Below are 7,379 nucleotides of genomic sequence, written 5' to 3'. Positions count from 1 at the left end.
AACAGTGGGTACTGTGAAGTTCGAACGAATACAGTCACAAACGACTGGGAAATTCAGTTTTCTCAGACCTAGTGGTGTCTAAACTTTTGAGGCCGACTATATGAACATGTCTCTCTCAAATTCTTCGCCTCGATATATCGCGAATTCAAAACAGCTAAACGACATCACTCAAATTTCGCATTAGGCAGAATCGCAATTGTCGGTGACATTTTTCCAAGTGCATCATCAAATTTCTTTTATATTAGAACCTGTAATCCTATTTATTGATTTATTTTTTTTCTTCCTTTCTTTCATTTTTCTTTGTTTCTTTTCCTTCAATAGAATATCTCTTTTTTTACACACACCTTTTCGCACTTCTATTTGCAAAAAGCAAGCGTTGAAGTGTTATAACTACATTTTTTTTATTTTACCCTCGTTGCATTCTCTCCGCATCGTTCGACAGCGAACGACGTTGTTTTGTCTGTGTTTTTGCTATAACACTGCGCGGTCGACGAGCGGAACAATCCCAGCTTGCATAACGTATTACGTCACATAAACGCGGCAACCCTTATTCGATTGCAGGGATAAACACGCGACGCATATAGCTGCGTCGAGTACGAAGTGATGCGCTGCAGCGACAGTTTCTCTTTATTTTTATTTTGTTGTATGCGTGCGTAAGCGCGTATGTCTAGTCTGGAAGTGTAGACTTCTCATATCCTGTTAGCAATACAAGCGTAACACATAGAAAGAACCGCGAAAAATAAAACATCAACGAAACAAAAAGCTCCGCGTCAGCGGAGCCTGGGATATTTCCATTACCATTTCTCTCGCCAGGCTTAGACCCAGAAATAGACAAGGGCTGATCAAGGTAGTCGAAAAAAAATGTTTCGTCGCCGCCTAAGTATATGAGGGGAACACACTTCACCACCGCAGTGCATTATTATTATTATTATTATTATTATTATTATTATTATTATTATTATTATTATTATTATTATTATTATTATTATTATTATTATTATTATTATTATTATTATTATTATTATGCCGGGTATAATCCGTTTAAAGTTGTTCAATCCTTATCTTCCCATTTCTGTTGTTTAAGTAATAATGCTTCCGCTAATTTGATTCTTGTTTGTTATTGTGTTTCAATGTAGCGTAAATGAGTTACATGTCTTCTTTCTGATTATTTTACGTGACAAGCTCTTCAATATGTATGTCGTCTCTCGTTTGCCGATGTGCCGGGCCTAGTCCTCCAAGCCACCGTCTGGCTTTGACAGGCCTGTTATCTGTTTTGTACAACTCAAGATGACAATAAAGATTATTATTATTATTATTATTATTATTATTATTATTATTATTATTATTATTATTATTATTATTATTATTATTATTATTATTATTATTATTATTATTATTATTACCTCGTACTCATCTGAGTGTTTATTAAACTATTTTGTATAGTAATACACCTGGTAAAGAAGCGGTAAAAAGCTATCTCTAACGCGGCGCAAAGCGTATCAGATCGCGTTGCATAAAACAATGAAATGTTGGCTACAATGACAACCACCAAACTGCGTCACGCGCACTGAATAATGGAGCACTCCAGACTAAACATTGACAAATATTATATCAAACAGCGATGCGCGATGCATGCATTGTGATAAGTCGATCAAACACATAAGGTTATAAGCTTGACGCTAAAACCGAAGCTCGTTACTATTCGATGTGAAGTGTTTTGATAACTGCGAAAGTAGGCTACACTTAGGTTAGTCATATCGAAACCCAGTTATGAAACCCACTTATCAAATTAAGGACTCTCCTGACCTTATATAACGCGCACGTGTCGAACCATGCTACTGACTTTATTACAGAAAACTATATGTAAGGACAAATAAAAAAGACTCTGCCACGCTAGCTACACCATATTTATTTAACATAGGTATAATGCTAGTCAGTGCAGTGGATTAGTTAGTGCTGCGCTCTAGAAATACGCCGCACACATACTTATGCATCTTCAATTAAGCGCATGTTGGACATTACTGGACGTCAGTAGTTGTTGTTCCGCTTACCTGCTGACGATTATTAAGTAAGGAAAAAGGGAAAAATGTGATATAAAGCGAGAACTTCTATGCAATGAGAAGAGGTTCGAAAAAAATAAATAGTAAGCGTAAATCTGTTCTTATACAGAACTTTAAAGCGAAGCTACGGTTACAAGCCATTCCGTACCTTGTTAACTATGGTGGTGCTGTTTAATGGCGGTAATAATAGTACTGTTTCACCCACACACACACACACACACCCACACACACACACACACACCCACACACACACCCACGCACGCGCGCGCGCACACGCACGTGCGTGTGTCGTCATTATTACACGCCTAAACGTACGCACGACATTTTGTGCTTCAATTAAACCATTCACCTCGTATGTGTGTCCTTCACTTCAGGATCACACCGTATGGTGCACTGAATTGTTTCAGGCGTTCAATTTCAAGGCAAGAGACAATTCTCATGCATTGACGCCAAAGAAAAAGAAGAGCCCGCGTCGGCCACGCTTTTTTCTACACACGAGGAGCAAGCTTTTTCCCCATCATCACCTCGGCACTTCGCTTGTTTTTTTGCTTCGTTTGAGGAGCATTTATTTTGGCACTTGGCACAGCGTGCCCCGTCGTAGTCATCTTCTCTAGCGCTTCTTCTTGCCCCGTCGCTGCAATCCGGATGTTAAGCGTTCGTGCGTTTTCAACTGTTTCATTCGCGACCTCCTTACCGATGCTCCTCTCACCCTTTAACCCTCGTCCCTTTCGTTATATCACCCCAACTCTCTATCTCTTCCTCCTCACTCTCTCTTTCCTTTCAAAAGCTTCCCGCTCAACGCGCATGCTCAGCGCGTATGGCGCGATTCGTTCCTCGCCAGTTCATCTGTATACACTCGCCGCGATAGCTAAGCTAAGCGACCTGCGCTTGGCACTTTACGAAGCTGTACGACGCGAAGAAGCGGTGGCTGCAGCTGCGGCCGTTCTGAACGCGCATCCCCCCGCTCCTCTTCCCATCGCCCCGAGGGAACGAGCTTGCTATTCTGAGCGTTATTCTCTCCCACCTCAACTCCCTAGTGGCGCCTGTTCTTACTATATTTTTCGCGACCAGGACGGCGTTGTCGTCGGAGCTCCAGCCAGTCGTTCAAGACCCCGTGCCTCGGTGCCAAGAAACGGAACGGACCAGTTTGCTGCTGCCGCCGCCCCTCGACCGCCCCGCCGCCGCCGCCGCCACCACCGCCACCATTGCTCTTCGCCGTAGTAACCTTTGCCGGTGGTGCGCCGTCCTCGACCCGTCGCCGTCGTCCTCGCCATCACCGGGCACCGATCTGCCGCCGCGAATGGAAAGCCGCGGCCTGGGCCTCAGCTCGCGACTCTTCAACCAGTTCATCCTGCTCAAACGCACCTCCTACGATCCCATCCTTCGGTTGAGGTAAAACCCCCGCGCTAGCACGCGCGTTTTGTTTCTGTTTTGTTTTTTTTTTTTTTTTCTGGCTCGAACCGCGCGGCGAAAGAAAAAGTGGTGCACGCTGCTCGCGGGCGAAGTGTTTACCGAATGGATTCTTTACCTCAAAACCTTGGCACTGGACTTTCTATGAGGGCGAGGAGGAGCAACGGGGCCAAAGCTCGCTTGAACCTGGGCGCTGAACAGGAAGTTCGAGTTTATGGCCGACGTTAATATACTCTGCGAGAGCTGAAGAACTATCAACGAGTTTTAAATTTTGAAATGCAGTATATAGCTTCCTGTCGTGTGTGAAATAGATGGGAGAAGTTCCTGTCTATTGAGCTTGAGCGAATATGAGTATAGCGTCTTTGAATCATTGTCTGTTCGACAAAAACAGTTACCTACATATGGCCCATAGGAATGGAATTACCATCGCTCACGGCTACGTCATTTAGTTTGTAGTCATGATGAAAACGCTTCAAACAATTGCAGTTTAAATACCAGCACGCTTACCTTTTGAACTTGTATTTCAGTTTTCACGATACTTGCTTAGAAGATAATCACTTTTTTTTTTTCTTTCAGTTTTATTAGAGGTTTGTGTTCATTTTCTCCGGAGCACTTCATTTGATGACGTCGACTGCGTGATTGTGCCGATTATATTTTCTAGCTGGCATACTATTATAATACCTAGTTGGTGTAGGCTGTTAGGAAGCGTACGAGGTCGGAACAAAATTTTACAGTTGGCCTGCGCTATCCTGCACAAGTACAGGGGAATGAATGAATGAATGAATGAATGAATGAATGAATGAATGAATGAATGAATGAATGAAAAGTGACGGATCTCTGCTGGTGTTGGGTTGTGGAGACAAAATCTGTGTTGGTAAACCACCGGATAAAGTGCACCTTTATTTCATTCGTTCCTGTAGAGACCACGACCTCCTCTGGTAGAGACTTGTTCGCCTTCCTAGGGGCATGTTCGATTCGATTTCGCGTGTGCCGGCTGACCTCTCCTAATCACCTCCAACAGGCTACCTCTAGCTACGACAGCTTTCTGTGCATCAGAGTTACATTGTACTAAGTTCGTGAGCCCTTTCACGTCACGACGTATAAAGTGTTCGACGTTAGAAATGAAAATGACGAGGAAGAACTAGTGAATAGTGTTGCGTTCGATCAATTTTCCATTCAGCTACCCATAACTGGACGGGTTTCGTACGAAGTATAAAAATTAATGTAGCATCTCATAAGTCGACAGCATACAGTATCTGCACGTTATCGGGGACATTGTTTATTCCGTAAGTCTTCAGGTTACCTAGAACGCTACATTTTCGCTTGCTGCAGAAGTGACGTGAAGGTACAGTCTCAAAATAGAAAGACCCGAAAGTTAAAGAGAACAGAAATTCCAGTTTGCTACCCCACTGTACGTTATGGGATAATATAAGTTACAAAGATACGATAGAAAGACGCAAAGAACATCTATACGATTATCACAATCAAAACACGGGACAACAGTTTAACTTAAGCCAGTCCTGCAGTCACTTGCGCAGTTTCCTTCCTAAAGATTGCAAGAATACTTTTCGTCGCTTTTTCGTTTACACGTTTTTGTCACCTGTCTTTGTCGAGCGGTGTGCGAACACAATATGTGCTGGTCTCACAAATCGTCGCGCGATTTACGGGCAACTGCAGTCACAGACAAACAAGGAAATGATTTTTGTCGATATGTTCACGTTTTTCTTTTCTTTCTTTCTTTTTTTTATTTTTTATTAATTTTTTTGTATGGGAAGGCAGGATAGTCATGTAAACGGACGCTAGAGGCGCTGTCCCCGGGCAAGATCAATAGAGCGTTACGGACGTGGGTAACAATCTATACATTACATAAAAACACAAGCTTGCCTGAAGAAACGAAACATATATACGTTGTAATAGATGCTAGTTTATGATACATGACGAAATACGTAATTCTAATTAACCGGCTAGGTTACTGCTGGTTGCCACCCTGTTTTCAGAGCAGACACTAATGAGGATGAACATCATCATCAACTCGGGGGCGCCTAAAGCGGTAGTATCGACCCACCGCTTCTGCTGGGAAAAAGAAGCAGCAACGCCGTTGAAACTACAAGAGCGGGGACACATGGTGCACGCAATCACCCCCCCCCCCCCCCCCCCCCCCCCCCCCCCCGCACGTGTAGTCGGCGCCGTACCGTGACGAAAGACATCATAGACCGTTTTCAGAAAAACAAAGTTACGTTTGCGGAAGCACTGGGGCACGGTAATCAGACGTTCAGGTGCTTAGGAACAACATTGTGCCCGGATCCTGTGAGCTTTGAAATGGAGCCGCTGGCGGAAGGAAGCTTTAGTGATAGCAAACTAACCATTTTTTCTATACCCGAAAGGGCTTTCACGGAGCGGATACCGCTATCAGAAAGACATCAACGTAACAGTGAAGCATAACCGATAGAAGCCAGGAATAATATGAAGTAACTATGAAGTTTAAGTGCCAAAACCATAGTATGACTATGAGGCACGCCGTAATCGGTGGGCCCGGATTAATTTCAACCCCCTGGCCTTCTTTAACGGGCACCTAAATTTAAGCACATGTGTCCTATTGCGTTTCGTGCCCATGGAACTGAGGCCGCCGTGGAAACGTGTCGAACACCCTCCCTCGAGCTTAGCAGAGCGACACCTTATCATGCTAAGCTGTCACGACGTATGGAAGCCAAGTATAGGTGTTTGAATGCCAGCAGGAAAACAAGAGTTAGAGAAGGCGTCGCATCAGGCAAAAACTGTCAGAACCCTGATATCCTCACACCGCGGCTCAACAGAACAAAACCGGAAGAGCGATTAATACGTTGTATATCAAGTGCCGATTCTTTTGTCGTGATCGTAGAATATAACAACGTGGCAGCTTGAGCTGCATGGTTGGTAATACATCTTTCAGATAAGGAAACCCTTTTCTAGTCCGCAGGAATTTGAAGGGGAAAAAGCGTATAGCAAAGTGCGCTCTTTTGTAGGCCTTGTTCATTTCTTCAACTTTCACGCGCATTAAAAGAACAAAAAAGATTTTCATTACCTGAAAGATGCAACACTTCACGCATCGGCCGGAACCAAGAAAATTTGTCACCGGTAACTTCCTTATTATCAATACCTTGGTATTTCGCTCTTAACCACCGACATTTTCTGTTTCCCCCTCTGGCGCGCTAAATATATATCTGGGGCGAGAAAGCTGCATAAAGAGAAAAAAAAATGGGAAGAACATCAGAGAGGCTTACCAGGTTAACAGTGCTGCTCGATACTCTACATTGTGGAACTAGGTGAGAACAGAAAAAAATTTGAGAAGAAAGGAAGAGAACGTCTGTGCGCGCACTAGTTTTTCGTTCGGTTATCTGGCTATCAAAAAAACACACCTATGCTTTGCGACCAGTTCGGGCCGCAAACGGCTGTGAAAAGGGTCCTGAAAAAGATTTTTTCCCGTAAGGGGACTCTTCTCAGTACTGTCCTGATTGACAAGTGAGGATATAATTGGATTCGAAATGCACCGATTTGCAGTTTCTAACGTGAGCATATATATCTGGCAGATCAAATCAGCATAACTACGACGTGAGTGTCCTAACAGTGTCACTACACCGCCATTAAAACGAGCGGCAACCTCGTAATACATAACTCTGCAAGGACAGCTAAAGGTCACACTACTATATAAAAAAAAAGACCTTGAAATAGGTTACGAAAATCATTGAACATGACCTTCAAGGTGTTTGTTGCGCCTGCCGATAGCTCATGTGCCTGCTTGCAGGGATCTCATTACCAAGACAGCTGATCCCAATTTCTATACTGCCTACATACATGCACTCTGATAACACGCCGGAATGAATTCGTCAAAATTCCGCATTCAAATAACAACAGCGCGCAAGCGGTAGTTAA

At 43.6% G+C, this 7,379-nt stretch overlaps 1 protein-coding gene across 1 annotated transcript in view; it reads left to right on the top strand.

The window, feature by feature from the left end:
- The first annotated feature begins 2,903 nt into the window (after positions 1-2,903).
- Positions 2,904-7,379, top strand: part of LOC125756160 (excitatory amino acid transporter 2-like) — a 64,792-nt gene continuing 60,316 nt past the window's right edge. Inside the window, exon 1 of the mRNA XM_049413695.1 lies at positions 2,904-3,452. The gene's annotated coding sequence lies outside the window, so the exon portion shown is untranslated. The remainder of the gene's footprint in view (positions 3,453-7,379) is intronic.

The sequence above is a fragment of the Rhipicephalus sanguineus genome, chromosome 3 (assembly GCF_013339695.2).
Source record: "Rhipicephalus sanguineus isolate Rsan-2018 chromosome 3, BIME_Rsan_1.4, whole genome shotgun sequence".
Taxonomy (NCBI): domain Eukaryota; kingdom Metazoa; phylum Arthropoda; class Arachnida; order Ixodida; family Ixodidae; genus Rhipicephalus; species Rhipicephalus sanguineus.
Note: the sequence above shows the minus strand (reverse complement) of the source record. Positions and strands in the feature narration are given on the sequence as shown.